Genomic DNA, 19,985 nt, shown 5'->3' on the forward strand with positions numbered 1-19,985 from the left:
GCTGCTAAACTCAGTGTAGTTGAAACAGAGTGAGTGCCTGGCTGCAGTGACGCTGTGAAGACGGCGACAGCGCATATGTGGAAGACCGGAAAATGCTGACCAATCAGAGCAGACTGGGCTTTTTCGGGAGAGGGGCCTTTAAGAGACAGGCGCTAAAACAGAGCATTCAGACAGAGTGTGAATACAGGTATATTCAGACAGACAATATGAGGAAAATGATGTGTTTTGAACATTAAAGCATGTAAACCAGCCAATTAGACTGTTGTCAGGCTATTAAATATGCATTATCAGTCACTATAAGCCCCATAGATGTGGGTCAATAGGGGCCTAATACGCCCACTAGTTTTTTTACTAGTTTTTTTTGCATAAACCTAAAGAAGTTGTAGTTTTGTTGCCTAAACCTAAAGAATCCCTTTTGTTTGTGTTCAAAACGTGACGTTTAATTCAGTTTTACAACGTAGGAGGCATATAGGCCCCTAATGACCCACATCTTTGGTGCTTATAGCGACTGATAACCTATTTAATGGCCTGATAACAGTCGAAACAAGTGTGTAAACATGTTCTAGTAGAAACCCAAAATACAAGTATGAACCTGAAAATGTGCATATGTCCCCTTTAAATGAGAAAACTCAGAAAAAAGATTCCCACAAAACCTAGTATCAAATAGAACAAAAACAATACTGCCATGAAAATTTAAAAAACAGACAGAAACTACACAAAAGACCTCTCAGACAAGGACTCTCCTTCCAGGCAGTCAGGTTTGCAATGAGTGCCAAAACTGCCAAACGCTGGCCAACCCAGATAAAGTTTTAATAACAGAATTTTCAGAATAAACAGAATGTGAGCACTGGGGTGGACATCCTGAGGACATCAGCACCGTCTCAGTCCAGTGGATATCAGCTACTATTGGACATGAAAAGGGAGGGACTCAGAGATGTTAACGGATGCTGATATGCCCCACTGCGGATAGGCGGACATGAAAAGAGAGAGAACAGCAACAACAGACAACAGACAAACTCCCAAAGTCCCTTAGTAATACAGAAGAGTGGTCAGAGAGAACGACCACATGAATAAACAGTACACTGACAAGAAGCAGGACACACAGTCAGGAACTCAACTCCAGACACTGGAGGAGGAAGCTGTTAAAGATAAACTCACTGTTATTCCCTGTATAATGTCCAAATGCATATTTGTCAAAAAAGTTTCTTAGTAAAGGATTAACAAATGGGAATTTATTTTCCTGGTTATACAACAATATGTACAACCTTTAAAGCTGCAATAATCAACTGACTGTGTGTAATAGAGAGTCCCGCCCTTTCACACAAAACTAAATGATACTACGGCAAAGTGCGACTTTCTTTACTTGCAAGATTGTGTTGTTTATGTGGGATTCATGGTGCAATTCAAATGGGATCAAAAGAACATTTGTCTCTCGCTGTTCAATACCTTGGATATTTTTTTCTGAAAAAAAAGGTCCCTTAGGATCCACCAGAAGGGGAGGGACTTTGCCTCTCTATGTAAAAGATGTGTCTTGTCGTGACAAACTCACAGAGAATTATCACCCAACTCTGCCCTCAGCTCTATTGAGCGTTTTAGTCTCTTTCAGCTCATTGTTCTGTTTTTGTCAACCAGCAACTTCACTGTTTTGGTTTACTCCCATTCATCAACCTTGTTTTAAGCAGCAGCAGCAGCAGCAGGCATCTCTGATGAACCCTCTGTATGCTACCTGCCCAGCACCAAATGGTAAACCGACAAAGTTAACAATTAGCTGGTGAACATAGCGGAGCGTTGAGCAGCTAAAGAGCCAGATATTTTTTCTCAGGAGTTGCCAGAGACCAAACAGAGCTGAAAGGAGAGTAAATATTAGTTACATTTGCCAGGTGGCCAGAAACATGACTCCAAATTAACTCTAATGCTGCTCCTTGTCTGCTGGATGTGTAAATAAGGCAGTTGTTTGCCAACACTCGTTCACTATAACAGCTTTATACAGCTTGTTCTGCTGCCCCAAAGTGGCCCAATTTTTTTTTTTTAATTAAAAAAATCAAATGACGCAGCTTTAAAGCTGCAGTAGGCAGAATGTTTTAGCATCTTTCGGCAAAAAATCCATAATAACCTTTCAGCATATTGTAATTCAAGTGTTCTGAGAGATAACTAGACTTCTGCTACTCCTCATGGCTCTGTTTTCAGGCTTTAGAAAACCTAGCCTGTGACTGGCAATCACAGGTCATTTCAGAGAGAGAAAGCATTCCTATTGGCTGTTCATTCAACAGAGGCAGCTGTCAATCACTTACTCACTTGCTCCAGCTGGTGGGTGGTGCTTGGTATTTCCTCAACTGATCTCAACATGGCTGCCGGGTCACAAACTTTCTCATTTTACAGCTAAACAGTACACTACAAGAGTAGCAGAACAGAACAGTAACAGAATATTGATTCATATTTGAATCAGATCGGCTCTGATTGGTTGTTTTTCTCCGGGATGTGAAATCTTGCAGATGCTGTTAGGAGCACCGGAGGACACAGAGGCACATTTTTTTTCTCCAGATTACCTGTCTCATGCACTACTGTCAGGATATAGTGACCGTTTTATAAAAATAACTTTTTTTTAATCATATTTGCTCCATTTCTACCCAATGCTGCTTTAATTTAGCACCAATATAAAAGAAGTAACAAAAGATATCTAAAAGGCTTCAGCAATCTGTTGTGTGTTCATGTTTAAAAAGCATCAGATTTTGGTTCTGGAAGTTTCAAAAAAGTGTGAAAATGGCTGTAACATTATTACATAGTAATTATTAGTATATTTACAGGTACATTTACGGTCATGGAAATCAACCAGAATACTCTTTTAATTCTTTTCTTTCATTTAGAATAAAATGCACAGCCAGTTTGAAGGACATTCGAAAATCTGCCTATAGTTGCAGAAAAGAAAGTGTTCTAAAGAAAGAGAGCATGCTGAAAAAAGGCAGCAGGTGTGATATTTTTAAGATTTGCAAAAGAACTGAATTAGAAGTATGTATAGTGAGGGCAACATATAACCTTCTCTTGTTTTTTGGACAAATGTATTGCCTTCCCAGACAGAATAGATGACTGATTTTGACTGATGACTGATTTTGGTGTTAAATATCAGATATTTTCACTAGACCCCAAGCAAAGTGTTTTCACTTTGGAAACAAGCAGTTAGTCCGTGGTAACATATCTGTGTTGTGCTACTTCCCTCTGCATTCCAGAGCGTGCCATCACCACACATCCTGTGTGTTTACTGACACACACACACACACACACATCATCACTCATTGTTTGAACACAGTCACCCATGATGTCATGTTGGATCAGTCTGAGATTGAGCGTATACCAAATACTCCTAACCTCAACTCCATGGGTCTGAATCACAGCATCAGAATTCATTTTGTCTTTTTACAGTCTCACATTGATTTTATAACCTGACTGGTTGCTGATTGAGTAGCAAGGTCAATGAGCCACATAGTTGTATGTAAGTAGACTTTTGTTTTGTGTCGTATGTAGAGTTTCTTAATTACTCAAGGCTTTCACAGTTGCATCAGTGGAATACAAAATATGCACTTTCTTATGTTGCCTTATGTATCTTGATTACAGATACTTGTGAAACGGAAGGCAATTATGGAAGTTTTTATTGGACTTTATTAGTTGTAACCCACAGAAGACATTCCACAAATGTGTACCATGATCTGCAAATATTCAAAATAAAGGGCGATTTGCAAATACGTATAACTTGTGTGAAATATTTGCAGATCATGTTACATATTTGTGGAATGTCTTCTGTGGATTACAACTATTATCTACAGATCTGCTGCGGTACCAATCGAACAAAATTCTGTAAACAAACAGGAGGAAAGTTACAAATGTCATGTGGCCCATAAATCCACAGGAAGTGATCTGCAAATGCGAAATAGATGCACAAATGTGTAGATATCACTTTACATGTAAACCTTAAGATACGTATTTACAGAGTAAGTTATGCGTATTTGCAAATCGCCCTTTATTTTTGTGGATGTGACTTTACACAACACAAATACAAAATTACATGTTTGTGGATAGTGAAATATTTGCAGATCATGGTACACATTTGTGTAATGTCTTCTGTGGATTACAACTAATAAAGTCCAATAAAAACTTCCATAGGCAATAAAATACACCACTTTTGTGTCAAAAGTTGTGTGAAATGCACTGTAAAATAGCGACAGGTGTATTTTATTTTTATTTTTGAAACTCACCTTCTCTTTTCGAACTGTGAGGTGCAGCGCCCTGATTGAAGTTGGAATGGCGCACACAGAGAGACTTGAGGCAAACATACTGCATGAGGTGAGAGAGCTAAAGGGGGACTTGTGCCTTGGTATCAGACGTCGAGGGGCGCGACAAAGTGGCGTTATTTGGCGCCTGAATGTGCTGCACACTGTTAGTGCTGTTATTGGCTGGGGGTTACACACCCCAAAGACTCTTTGCCGAAGCCCAGAAGAGTCCAGAACACAGCAAAATAAGAAGAGAAGAGGAAATCCAGGCAGAGGGCTGCAGGGTGTCTGCAGAAACAGACATCACCACACACTTCTAATGGGTCAGAAGGGATGATTGAGAAGGATTATTTTTGTGTCAGTCTATACGTTGTTTTTTTAAGAAATTCCTGCATATTAAAGTAACCAAAAGTAATCTGAATACCAAGTCTTGGAAATGCTTTGGATATAAATAATAAAACAACAGATCAATAATGATGAGACACTAACACCTTTTATCCCTAAATAGCATCAATAAACCGATCACAGATCTTCCTTTTAATTTTGGAAGGTTCAACTCTAGAAGATGTTTTTCACCAGGACAAAATCTGTAGTATGCATCCGATGAGGGGTTAGCACTGAGACTATAACTAAGCTTTAGTCCTCAGGACAGCCATGTATCAGCACCACTGAGAGTCTCTGAGACATTTAATCAGCCTCGCAGCACCCTTTAGGAAAAAAAAACTAATGATGGATACATGGTGACTTTCTGCTAACTCCTTTGCCATTGATCTTTTAAAGGTCCTCTATATGACATTCAGAACATTAATATAGCAGCAAACAACTATTTGCTATGTAAAGATATAGAGGATGAGCAGAGGATGAAGTCGCTCTCCCTCTGTGTGTGTTGTAATCTGAGCTCCGAGCATGTTAGTGCATGTGAGTCCCTGTTTGTGTGTCCCACTCATAGACTGTATATAAGAAGTCACCCATTGGTTTGTGGACTAATGTTTTGAAGCTTCGAGTTCGGCATTTTGGCCATAGCCATCTTGGTATATGGCCATCGCCGTGTTGTTTTTTTTGCAACCAGAAATGACGCGAGAGCTGCAACCGAACGCTGAATAATAAGAAGAGATAAGAAGTTTTCTGGCGACCTGAAAGGTTATAATTAACTTTCATGAACTGAAAACACAGTGAAAGGGTTAAAGTTGTAAAACAAAACACAGACAACTCCCAGACCGGACAACGCCGACGTGGTAGCGACATGTCAATCACAAAGTAGCCCCGCCCTAAAGCGTCCCCTGCTTTATGGTCTATTTGACTCTAAATGGGACCATCATTTACTAAATGAACATCATGCTGTATTGAAGAAGACTTGAAACTAGTGATTGAGACCTTAAACTCATGTTTACAATGTTTACGGAGGTATTAAATCAAGTGGCTCATTTTCTCATAGACTTCTTTACAATCTGACTTCTTTTTGCAAGAAGAAAAGTCGCCCCCTTGCATTCTTAGGAAGAACGCAAGTTTAGGGCACTTCCGCATTGGCTGGAATTCTCAGACCCGGAGGTAGCCCACTGGTCCCACTGGCTAGCAATCCCTCAATCATAGCTTTGCTCTGAATTCTGTATAGAGCTCCTTTAACAAGATACTGACATATCAACTCATCTAAGGTTCTTTCTTATTCATATACAAATTTAATAATGAACGGGCCTTATATTCCATCTAATCATACGCACCTATGTATGAGGAGTACAGGACTGTGTCACTTCAGTTGTGCTGATCCAATTACCAGCCAATCGTACATCCTCACCGGCCTAATTATGTATTAAGTATTGAACAGTGTGTGAATCAGATTGAGTTTCTGTGCTCTGATGACCTCAGATGGATGTGGGAGGAGGGGTCAGCTGCATTACAACCAATCATAAAATGGAGTTTTATCCATTTGTCACAATCCATGCACTGCTTAATTGCCTGATAGAACATAATTGTTTCTGTCCTGCTGTTTGGATGTCATTTTGAACGCGCGTACAGATATTCACATCGACTGGTGTTAATGGATGAGAATGGTGACATGATTATGAACATTATCATGCTGCGACTGTGATGGGCTGGCCATGATGGAAATGAGGAGGAGGGTATGGCAGTTATGATGATGATGATATTGAGGGGGAGGTTGAAGACAGTGACTGTGACAGCGATGTGTTGATTAGCAGGAGGAGATGGAGAAACAAGGAGGAAAAAGAAAGATAATGAGATTGGTGTTTATGGTAAAGAGGGTCCACTAACCTTTGTCAGTCAGTGAGGTAAGAGAAGCACCATGAGAATGATTTCTTGCTAAGGGGTACAACACCAACAGCATCAGCTACAACACTGATAAATAGTACTTACTCACGTTCAGATTAATTTAAAGGAACAGTGTGTAGGAGCTGGTGGTATCTAGCAGTGAGGTTGTAGATTACAACTTCTCCCGTGTGCCAAGCGTGTAGGAGAGCTACGGTGGCCGATGTGAAAATGTGGCCCTATCTAGAGCCAGATGTTGTACGAGTAGATTGCTTATAGTGTGTGTGTATGTGGGAAGTGAGTGGTGAAGCATGAGAGAGAGAGAGAGAGCGGCGGCGACGACGGGAACGAGTAACGTTATCAACTCCGGCCCAAGCAGGAAAAGTTAACAGTGTTTGGTTTGTCCGTTCTGGGCTACTGTAGAAACATGGCGGTGCAACATGGCAGACTCGTGGAGAGGGGACCGGCTCCCAATGTAGATACAAACAGCTCATTCTAAGCCAACAAAAACACAACGACTCATTTCTGCCAATAGATCTCCCTAATTGTTACACACTGGTCCTTTAAAGCTGCACTAATCAATATTTTTATACAAACAATGGATCAAATGTTGTGTAATGTGAAAAGGGTCGCTGGTTGTGTTAAAACTCACAGAGATTTATCATTAAACTCTGCAGTTCCCCTCAGCTCTATGGAAGGTTTTAGGGTCTTTCAGCTCATTGTTTTGGTTTTGCAGCCCGCAACTTGTTTTGGGGCCGTCTCACACTGCTTTAATCAGCCTCTTTACAGCTGAAGCACGCAGCTGTTTTCTGTGAAAAATGTCTAAAAACCAAATGGATACTACCAGCACCAAAGAGCAGACAGACTCAGTTAGTGACTAGCTGGTGAACATGTTGGAGCATTTAGCAGCTAAAAAGCAAGATATTTCCCTCAGGAGTTAATGGAGACCAAAACTGAGAAGAGTGAATATTAGACTTACATTCATAGAGAGAAACAATATCGCAAATGAATGCTAATGTTGCTCCGTGTCGGTTTAAAATCGGTGTTAGCTAACACTTTAGCTATAAAAACTTTATGAGGCGAAGTCGTTATGGCCCCCCCACATGGCCAAAAAATGGTAAACAGCCAGTATTCAAAATTTATACTCTTATCAATTTTGTACAATACAACAATATATGTCTGAAAAACACCGTTATTTTCCCATCTTATAGTCTTTCTAGTCAGTTGGATATTGCATATCTGAAAATAAATAAGCCTGCACTACATTTCCAAATCATATATTCAGAAAAACTGCAGTGATATTGCAGCATCAGAAAAAGTAAAAAAAAAAAAAAGGTTCATATTGAGCACCGAGGAAAGTGAAATTGACTGGATCTACCTACTCCATGGTGTTGGTTGCTTGCTACCATCACATATACAATATAAATATGTATTAAAGCTTTTGGATGTGATGTTTATTTGAAATTGTGCCTTATTGCTGTTTTTAGCTCAGTTTATTGGAAGGTTCCACCCTTCAATAACACTTCCACAGTTATCAACAGAGGCGAGGTGATTCGGATGGTTTTGCTTTGCTTTAGTTTTTTGTTTCTAACAGGTAATTCCATGGTGGATAGAGAGAAGTGGGAGACTAATCCGACAGCCTTGACTGATTTTTAATCAGTCGACCTGTACTGTAATGTCACTCCTCAGTGTGTGATAGTTGTTTATGTTATGTGACTTTATTTGAACAGGGACAATGCTCTAAGAACATTAACCTTATATAAAACAAGGACAGATGTAATATACCGGGTTTCAGAAAATTACTATTTTCTGCCCGTAGTCTCTGCAGGTAGGTAGTAGGTATACTAATATCACTGTACTAGTAGTATACAAATAAGCTTACTACTGTAATACTTTTGTGAACTAAATTGTCCCCCTTTTTAGTTTATAAAAGTATACTTTTAAGTATTCTTCAAGTTTAAGGATAGTAAACTTTGAGTATACACAACTAGTTTTCACCTAAGTTTGATTTTGTACTGCAACTATACTATAAGTATACTGATAGTTTACTACATTTATACTTGTAGCCCACTTTTTAGTTTATGAAATAAATATATAAATAATATATAAAATATTATACTTTAAAGTATACTGTCAGTAAACTACTAGTTTAATAGTTTATACTGCAAGTACACTTGTAGCCCACTTTTTAGTTTATGAAAAAATACTTTGAAGTATACCGCAATGAAACTTATATTACTTATATGGTATTAAAAGAGGACAAAATGCACCCGCCCTATCCCCCAAGTTTGCTGTGTTAGTATTCAACGCATTCTCAGACAGGAGATGAAATTTGTAGATGTTATTAGTTCTGTTAGGAGATTGTTCCATTGTTTTATGGCCATAAAAATGAAGGATGGCTTGCCAAGGGAGGTCTAGCGAATGGTAGACCTGCTAATGTTCATCAGGGGAGGAGGAGCAGCGTTACAGTATGAATGATCTTTAAGATTAAGCAAACATTTGAGTGCATTACATTTTCAAAATTGAACATATTATATTTAGTGAGTATACTACAATGGGGATGTTGACGTGCTTTTTTTTAATCATGAATTTCAAGAGCATTTTTATATAATGATTCAAGTGGTCGTAAGGCTGTTTGGCCTCAGCTGTAAGGGAGATTCTTATACGTCTAAAATTTATGCAGATGTCAGGACAGTCTCTAAGTTTGTATCTATTGGAAAAGTATGTTTCAGTCTTCCCAAAATGTAGAACAGTAGTCATTTAGCCATTTATGCAAACAGTATGCTTGTACTTTATATCAGTGGGAATTTTGTGGGATATTCACGGTACATGCTCCACATCCACGCGCCTTCACTCAAGCTTTATTGCTCTACAGACTACAATATTGGTGTATGTATAAATATTGATGAGGCCAGATAGAGAGGGGATTATGTGTTTCTTAAGGTTGATATACAAGGCATGATGTTGTGATATTTGTACCTAAAAATCTAAATCTAAAATAGTCACTTTGAAATAATGTTTTTAGTTGAACAACTAATCAAATAACTATAACAAGCAATATTCACACCTCAATTGATCATTTTACAAGAACTTGTTCACCAGTCCATATTGTAATCATCTCACAGCCACATTATCATGCCTATAATAACTACTTCAGAATTCATAACAGCTCAGTCCTCATAAACAACAACTCAAGCAGCAATAGACTGGCAACTGGACTTCATAATGGAATATTACATTTTACTGAATATTACTAGGGGGGGTCATGACACAGTCTGCTGGCATCAACAGTATCCACTCCCCTCCTTAATGGCTGCAGGCTTTACTCTGCTGCAATATGCAATCATTTGAATATGAATTGTTATTGCAGTTGGCAGACAGAAAAGAAACCTGCTGCACATTGCATTAAGTTCCACTCTGATGCACACTGGAAAACAGTCGTTCCTGTTGTAAGCACTGATGTCAGTTATCTCCAAAGTGGCCACGTTCCTGTCACCGCTCCACTTTACCTTGAAATAACTTTTAATCCTGGTTGGGCTCTGTGACATTGGAGACTAATTAAAAGCAGAGAACACCCTTGTTAAGTTGCCCACACATCACGTCCAGGACAGAAGGTTAATTGCTTTAGATATTTTTTTTTCAGTCACTGGGAGCCAGCATTTGTGAAATGAATAGTAATTCTGTTTTGCTGCCTTCAGCCTTTGGCTTGTGACCTTTGACTTTTGCAGGCTATTTGTGATCACTCGATGAGGCTGAATAGATGGGAAAAGAGGGTGACTTGAGAGAAATAAGAGGAGAAAAATAAGAGAGAAAGGAGTGTTATTCTTCAACTCTTTTCATTCAAGATGTGTCCAGTGATAATCCTCTCCTCACCCGTGTTATCACTGCTGAGTGTCAAACAACACGGAAAAAGATCTATGCTATTGTCACATAGATGCCACTATATCATCTTAACCTTTGCAGTATATGTGTGACTGACATTTACCTTCTGGCTGGTGTGAAATGCAGAACAGATATTAAATCCTGCATGATCTCTACCAAACAAAAGGCCAAATCATGAATGTGGACATTTACCAAAACACTGCATAGCCTGCAATTTAAAGTGGCAGTAGGCAGACTATTTTTGGCATCATTGGGCAAAAATTCCATACTAACCTTTCAGCATATTGTAATTCAAGTGTTCTGAGAGAAAACTAGACTTCTGCACCTCCTCATGGCTCTGTTTTCAGGCTTTAAATCATCTAGCCCGTGACGGGAGATTTTAGCCAATCACAGGTCATTTCATCGACAGAGCGTTCCTATTGGCTGTTCATTCAATGGAGGCAGCTGTCAATCACTCGCAAACTCCAATCAAGCATTCAAACTAGGCAGTGCTGATCTAATATAAATCAATATTCTGCTACTCTAATGCTCAATGTTTTCAGAAACATCTTGTAGATATTGATATTGATATTGATATTGTGCTAAAACACTAAGGCTAAAGTTACAGGTACCTGTGCCAGACAAGAAGTCATCCTCCTCACCAGCTGAGAATCCATGTACATAGAAGACATGGAAACACAGAAACAATACCATGTAGCCTACAACCCTTCAACTTGTTGAGAAATCCAAAGTTTGACAGGCCTGCCATGCGTAGTCATGGTTCCTAAGCTGTGATTGATTTGACAATCGCTGTTTGAAAAAAAGAGAAAATGAATCACTCAATTCTTCCGAGTTGACTGCTATTAAATGAATCTGTTTGTGCAGTCCTGCTCAAACAAGTAGCCTACATTTAATAATGTTCTGTGTTTGTGCACTCACATGGTAATTACCACAGACTGAAACACATAATGATTTGCTTAAATGATTTGACATCTCAAACTGCTTTAAAGTGGACTCTTGACATTCACAAACACTTGAAGGCTGAAAACAGCTAAGTGTGTTGCAGAAGTTTTCCTCTTTTAGAGAAAAATGTTGCTTAAACTCATCAGTCAATATTGGTGGTTATGTCCTGAGAATCAGACTTGTTTTTAAAGCAAAGCTCAGGAAATGCACCTTAAAATAACTATTAAAGAGAAACCCCCACGTTCATTTTATTTTTATGCACTGTACACATAATTCATTTATAAGTGAGTGACAGTGAAAATGACCCTGTCTATCTTTCACCCTACCACCCGACCATATATTGACATCATATCAGCAATACCAAGGTTCCAATGTCTATATCTGTAGAATAAGTCACAGACATGAAAAGAAGTTCATATTTATTTTTAACTGAACAACTTAACTCCTGTTTCAAAATAAAAGCCCTCTAATGTTTTTTTGTGGACAGAATCCCTTCATTTGTTAACAAAATGCTTTTATTCTGAAATATTTGCAGGACTGGAAAATGCAGTGTTTTGCAGGACTCCATATTAAAAGAGTACCAGCTTTAATCATGGATTATTATTATTATTATTTACAAACAGCCCAGTCCCACAGCAGTGCGTGAAATAGTCCCGAAATTTAATGTACTGATTTGTGTAAATTCGTCAGCACAAAATCAATTGGTATGTAATCCATGTAATTGTGAACCGGGAACTATAAAGAGCGGTTAGGAACGACGTGTAGGAAGGAGGTCAGGGCTGATGGATGGGTCGCGTGAAACCAGAAGTCAAAGTTGATTTATTTGTCACGTAACTTCCGTACTTAAGTTACATCGCTCCCAGAGTTATTTTAACCCGAACCACAATCTTTTTCTAAGCCTAACTAAGTATTTTATTTTGAAAAGACTGGAAAATCAAACTGCAGTCAAGCATAATAAATTTAAACCATCTAACAACGTAGATGTGGTGGGTTATTCCTTGAAGAGTATTCATAACTTTCTGTGCCTCTCATTGTCTTACCTGTTGCCATCAGCGACTCTCTGCTGGCCTGCCAGAACGGAGCCATAGCTCATGAACTGCAGCGACAGCCCAATTGCCACCAATAAACCTCCTTCAGATCGATGGGACTTATTTATTGTGTTTGACTACACATCCTGACTCCCCATCGGCCTGTTTATGCTGCTTCAGTGGCCTCTTTCCAACCCGTTTACTATCAAATATAAAATAATCCTTGGGGGGTGATTTGTTGAGCCTCTTTGGGCAGGTCGATGAATGTGCCTCCCTAACCTTCCCTCGTCTCCCGGCATCTACTCTGCACTGAGTGACAGCAGCGTAGTTAAGTAATACGCTCCAGAGCCCTGTGGCCTCTTGGCAGCTAACATAGCTAAAGGCAACACTTCCCGCGACGTGTGACAGCCTGCACTCAACAAGCTGCCTCGGAGACAATCCTGCAGATGGCTGAGAGGGCGATAGTGTAGCTGCATGGTGTGTCAGCACTCTGAGGGGAAATCATGGGTTATACTGCGTGGGTGTGTTTACATATCTGTGTTACAACACCATACTGTTCGGTGCCACACAATGCTGTAGTGTTATGTGAGGTGATCCGTTTCAAATCTTTTCTCTCCACTTGCCACAACGGTTGGCTCAACATGAAGTATTTGACATTTTAAAAAAGTACCATTGGTTTTAGGAAATGACTAAATTGACACATATTGTAATTTTTGTAACAAGGGAAGAAGAAAAACTCACTCTTGCAGATCCTTAAAACAGAACTAATTGATTCAAAACAGACATATTATCACCTTATAAAGTTGTTGTGTCCCTGCGCTACTCCTAAGAGACATAAACTTTCTCAACAACAAATGCAAAAACTACTGGATTATGGAAACTATTAAAGAAAGGATACAGTATTTGGTGATTATATTTGTAGTACAATCCATAGTACTTTAGACCTAAACTCTAGTACTAGAAATAAAGCTTTCTCTTTTATATTTCTTGCCCAGTCATCCCAAAGGTCAAAGAAACTCATTTTAAAGTAATTTCTTTTATATATCCTGTTTGAGAATTTTTGCAGAAACGCTTTGGATTCATATCAGAGCCGTGTACTTTCTACACTCTTGTTCATGAACACTTCTCTTTTTCTTATCCTTTCTCATAATTTTTGGCCGAAAAGAAGACAAAGAAAAACTTAGAAGATCACCTTTTACTATAACATATAATAAACAAATCACCGGCACTCACAGATAAAGGGTCTTTTTTTAGTTTATTCAGGGCAAGAATAATTTGCCCGGTACTTTTCAATATTTGAAGCTGTGCTCGCTGCTACTTTCTACTATAACATATAAGAAGTCTTTGCCCAGGATGTGCCTTACCAAATACCATTTAATAAGTTAATGTGTTTCTCATAGTTTGCTTCTTCAAAAGTCTCCTGTAATTTATTATTAATATTATTATTATTTTCTATATAGTTTACTTACTGTTAAGTTTCTCTATTTGATATGTTATATGCGATGATTACATTGTCAGAATTGTTATTATTGTCCCATTCTTGATATAATATAATATCTTAATTTATATGAATGTTATTGATTACAACTTTACAAATATATATAAAGAAATAATAAAGTTCTTGTGAATAGTTGCTGACACAATCACCAATATTAAGTCCAATGTTCACTGTCCATTTAGCCCTGTTTTGGCCCACTATTGTACGTTCACCAGCTAGTCTTTGGTGCTATGCTGTAGTAGAGTACGATGGGAATTTAAGATATTTGTTGCTGAAATAAGCAGCGTGTACTGGCTGGGAACGTGGTTGATGAGGGTGGTGGTGCTGAAACAAAAGATTTACAGGCTGTAAAACCAAAACAATCAGCTGAAAGACACTAAAACACTCAGAGGAGCTGAAGGGAAGTCATGTAATAAGTGAGTAAGCCTTTCCACATCACACATAGTCAATGAATCCATTATTAATGTGGAAATATTGATTAGTGCAGCTGTAATATTTAGAAAATAAAAGCACATGGTAATGCTGATATTAAAATCCTGGTATGGGTATTGGTGGTGGTTAAATCCGATATTCATATTATCCCCCTCATAAACCCCCCCACTGTTTTTTAAGAGCAGATATTCGGACGTTTTAGTGATGAAGTTGCAGTTGATGAGATGAACCTTCACAGACATTTGGAGCACAGACTGCAGTGATGTTCCCAGCAGTAAAACCTTGAGGAGAGATTAGATGGGTGACTTACTGGCGTGCCTGCACTCACTCGCAGCACATAACTCACACTGTGGGAGACTCATCAGGCTCATACTGTCTTGTAAGTACAGTGATTAGAATTTCATGATGTACTGAAGCGTTTTATGACACATACATAACATAATTTTGGCTTCAAGGCAGCAGATAGAGGATGTCTTAAGCTAAGACGAGAACCACTGATTCAAACCTCAGGTCAAGAGTGATAGAGGCCCAGTTCACATCAATTCATTTCAAATCACTGGTCATTGGATAAATAAATAAAATGAATACTTCTTAGATCAACTGATCTATAATGTATGCCCATTGGTGTGAGAATAATGTTCAGCTGTGTCTCTATTGAATATTAACCATAATGACCATTGGCCTGACTGCTTTCTAGATATTCCAACTACAGCAAAGATTTTAGAGCATCTTTGTGTTTGTGAATTTGTGTCACTTATTATTGTTGGTATGTAGTGGCGATGGGAATGCCATTAGTTTTGAAGGTATTAGTTCATAAACCAAAGTATTGACGAGATGATGGTACTAGATGAAAAGTTAAGGGATCACCGAAGTCATTAGTATGCATCCTCTGGGGACCATGAATGTGCGTACACAATTTCATGGTAATCTATCCAATACTTGAGATATTTCAGTCTGGACCAAAGTGGTCCAATGGAAAAAAATCCCATTGCCTTTTGTCGAGCGAACCTGGGCGATGCTAACTTCCTGGTTGGCCTACACAAATATGTCATCCCGGGAGCAGTATATTACCATCTGTAGAGCCTTGCCGCTAGCATGGTAGAAGAAGTGAAGAAGAAGAAGTGGCGTTAATGTATGCCACATTAAAGGAGCAGTGTGTAGGATCTGGTAACATTTAGCGGTGAGGTTGCAGATTGCAACCAACTGAAACTTCTCCCGTGTGCTAAGCATGCAGCAACTATGTTGGCCGACGCGAAAACGCGAAAACACAAATGTCTCTCTCTAGAGCCAGGGTTTGGTTTGTTTGTTCTGGGCTACTGTAGAAACATGGCGGCCGGCTCCGTGAAGAGGCTCAAGTCTAATGTAACGAAAACAAGATTTGTATTTTCAGGTAATTATACACTAAAGAAAACATACTTATTAATATTATATTCCATTTCTGCCCATATATCTAAACACTACACAACGTTCCTTTAAAATTCAGTACTGAGACTCTCAGTCTTTTACAAAAACAAACATTTCCTTTGTTTCCATGGGCTAAGCTGCTGGTGACTGCAAAAACAGCAACTTATTGCACCAGTGCCCCAATGTGCTTTCAAGACAATTAACAAGGAAAAATCATAGTGAGAAATGACCAACAGCTAAAAGGCAAAGTTTCAAGTCTTCAGTTCCAGACCAGATCTAAACACTGCTGAGCTCCCTCTCTTTAGGGATCTTTCACAGAAGTCCTGAAGTTGGAAAACTGCTTTCTTCCTTAATGAGGGCTCTTTGTCATGTTGGATGTTGCTGAGGGTGAGGCTGCAGGCGGCAGGTTGGGTTGGAGGAGCCTTTTAATGTCCTGGGGGACGCAGCGCTTCAAGGAGCTTTGCCGCAATCAAAAAGAAAAACTGGCGCGTTTTATCACATTCACCATTCAAAGCAATTAAAAAGCAGGAGATGAGAGCAGAGGATGTGCCCTGTAGGATCACTGATGAATCACAGTAACATGTCATTGTTGCTGAAGGAATGTTTTTCTCAATGTTGTGATGGTTCTTGTGTTGCAACAATGATGTGTTAAGATGCTGTTTCATTTCTATCAGTGAATTTGATATTAATGATTCAGTTGGATTGAATTTTACAGAAAAGAATTCACGATATGATGAGATAAGATAAAATAACACAATATATTTTATCTTGTGTTATTTTATCTTATCTCATCATAAAATAAAATAACACAAGATAACAAGACTTTACAAGGGGTTGTTCATAGTGACGAATCCATAGAGAATTATCACCAGAACTGCAGTTACCCTCAGCCTTACAGAGCATCCTTTAGCTCTTTAGTTTTTGTTTTCTAGTATGCAAACTCTACTCACATCAATCTGGTTTCCAGCTGCAACAAGTAGCTGTTGTTAGCTAAAAAGCTCTAAAACCCACCTATAGGCCTACGCTACCTGCCCAGCTTCAACCAGCAAAGTTAGTAACTAGCTGGTGAACACAGTAGAGCATTTAGCGGGGTCATTCCTATGTTCCCAGGGTCCTATGTTCCCCAGATTTATATGGCATATAATGGGAACATGACAAAGGGGTCCTGTGTTCCCTCAACCGTTCTCATTCCCAACTCGTCCAATACGGACGCTTGGCCAGGACCCCTTGGTGTCACTTAGGTTTAGGCAACAAAACTACTTGGTTAGTTTTAGGAGAAGATTGTGGTTTGGAGTACGTTTTTGATGACCTGGGAATGAGAACGGGCTGGTTCCCCAGCTCTATATAACACATAATGGGAACCTGAAAAAGATGTTTCCCAGCTCTATTCACTTAATATGACATGGGCTATTGTGGAAACTCATAGAAACATAGGACCCTTGGGACCTTGGGAACATAGGACTTTGGAAACATAGAACCCTGGGAACATAGGACCCTGGGAACATTCGACCCTGGAAACATAGGACCATGGGAACATAGGACCCTGGGAACATAGAAACCTGGAAACATAGGACCCTGGGAACATTCGACCCTGGAAACATAGGACCATGGGAACATAGGACCCTGGGAACATAGGACCCTGGGAACAAAGAACCCTGGAAACAAACAAACCTGGGAAAATTCTTTCAGTGTGGGGCAGCCTTTAGATGAGAAAATCAATGGCATTTTCATATCAGTCTTTTAAATATAAAGCTACAGACAGCAGCCGGTTAGCTTATGTAATGTTGCTGCTGGTCTCAGCGTTCTGTCATCATATCCTGAAAGTACAATTCAGTGTATGTTTTGGAAATTCATGTGCAGATATATTGACTTGATGGCCTTCAAATCATTCTAATTCTGTGAACAAGTCACAGTGAGCTTTTATAATGCTTACGGTATTTGCAGTTTGCAGATACAGCTATTTGTTTTCTGTTGTGTGACACTGACAAAGACACCAGGCAGAAACATCAGCTCTTTACTAAAAGCCTTTTACATTTGCAACACAGACATGTCTAGAATTAAATTCCTTACTCTTGATTGGCCATGCGAATGGTTATGCTGCAGTCACAGCAGGTTTGTTAGTATTGTCCAACGGCATCACATCGCTCTCACCAGAGACTGAACAGTAATTACCACACTCGTTCCGAAATGATTTTCTAACCAAACAGTCATAAAACTGAAGCTGTGAAGAGATGTGGCTGGATTAAATTTACAGCTCACAGCTGCTTGATTGGATTACTTTTACCTTTGGTAGCATCAACAACTCCGGAAAGAAAAATGAGTCCTTCACAAGAAGTTTAAAAGGTAACATAACATTATTACTGGACAGAGACAGATGGCCTCGTGCAAGAACAAAGCCAACCCTAAACCTCTACTGTGAGCCATCATTAAATAGACCAGGGTAAAAACAGTACTTGTGGTGATCCTTGTACTGTTAGAATGATAATTTGTGATGGTAAATGAGAACAATGTGCATGTTCACTCATTCAGTAGAATGGACCACAGTGACTTCTCAGATAGGACTGTTAATGTCAAAAGTTAACTACATCCCACAGCAGTTATGGAGCTAATACAAACAAAACACACTCAATCACACATTCTTTCACCTCTTCTCTCTCCGTTTGTCTGTCTTCTTACTGAGCCCTCCGGGAGTCATCTGGTAGAGATATATATTGAAGTGGAAATCCATGCGCCTACTTTATCTGAACCCGTTATCAGTTCAACCCCTATGATCTGTGTGGGTGAGAGAACACTGATCTGTGAGGGAGCGGTGTGAGTCAGAGCTTGTGAAGAAACGTTTGTGTCGCTCATGGTTCATAATACGATTCACTCAATTTTCAGAGCATTAAAGGGATAGTCCGGGTGTTTTGAAGTGGGGTTGTATGAGGTACTTATCCATAGTAGGTGTATTACTTACAGTAGATGATGGTTGGCGCGCCTCCCAGCTTGGAGAATCAGACAGGAGCACCGGCACCAGAGCAAAGCAATACAGTGCTGTTGACGGGGACGGCAGAAAAACGTATTTTAGCCACCTAAAAGAAAGGCTCACCTAAAAACATTATATTGTTCACAAGCAGTCCTTTTATTCTGAAGGAGAAGTTTTTTTTATTCTCAGGAGCGCATCTTGACTGAGCACTCTTCCAAACATTTCTCCTCTACTGTATTAAACTGTGTGCACAGTTTGCCAAACTGAATGTACAGTTTGTTAATTTGTTAATCTGTGTGCTTGTTTTATTCAACGGGTACTTAAATGATTTAGTATTGCACTTTAATAAAGTTAGGGGAAATAATGAGAGACAGATTAAATAAAGAACATTCAAACTCAAAGCAGCAGAGGCCGAGATATTCTGACATTTAGTCGCTACTATGGAATTATTAATAATAATAATAATAAAGTTGAGTTGACAAGTAGCCTGCAGGGTGATGCTTCTGACCAGTCTATTTCTCTCCTTACTACTTTTTCTTCATCCTTCCCTATAGCCATAAAAGATGGCTCCATTAAAAGCACAGAGAAGTAAAATGGGTCTGTGCTGGAATGATGAACAGAGAGGAGCAGACTCTTCCATAAAGTCAGCCAGTGTTGCCAAGTTGTGGATTGATGAAAACAAAGAGGAAACAGAGACATTGTGTTCAGTCTGCTCTCTGTTCCTCTGCTCTGCTCGAGTATTGTTCTGCCACCTTCATATAATCAGGGTAAAACCAACATCTGCTTCAGTCTGGAAGCCTCTTCAGCTTTACTGTGATTGATGCAGACTTGTGTGAGGTGTTACGAGTAGACATGGTGCTGCATTCTTTTAATTGAATTCATAGAAAGTAATCAAAGTGTTATTCAGGGCTGAAGTACTTCCTGCTGATCTTGGTCTTGAGAACACTTCTGACTCAGAATGTAATGTCATTGGTGCATTGTCGCTAACAGTTAAATAAAGCTCACATGACCTGAGTAAAAATGTGGAGTGAAACTAGAGTTGAATTGATTTTTTTCATAGCAAACAATATCATTATATTATCAAAGATGGTGCTACTACAACTATACCTCAGGGCGCACCCTATCTTTTTCTGTGTTGAAATCAACAGGAATGGAGTTAGTAGCGTTACCCATTAGAAGCCGATGGGCAACACAGTCCTGCTTGGCTAAATAACGGAGCTACTAACGTTAGAAAAGGTTCCATTGATTGATTGACACATTAAGGTGCATTCAAGCTCTGTTCAGTAAAAATGAGTATTGGGCGAAGATAC

At 39.2% G+C, this 19,985-nt stretch overlaps 1 protein-coding gene across 4 annotated transcripts in view; it reads left to right on the forward strand.

The window, feature by feature from the left end:
* The window catches only part of gpr39 (G protein-coupled receptor 39), a 35,377-nt gene that overhangs the window by 2,037 nt on the left and 13,355 nt on the right, over positions 1-19,985 (forward strand). The window lies entirely within an intron of this gene.

Source organism: Sebastes fasciatus, chromosome 14 (genome assembly GCF_043250625.1).
Source record: "Sebastes fasciatus isolate fSebFas1 chromosome 14, fSebFas1.pri, whole genome shotgun sequence".
Classification (NCBI taxonomy): domain Eukaryota; kingdom Metazoa; phylum Chordata; class Actinopteri; order Perciformes; family Sebastidae; genus Sebastes; species Sebastes fasciatus.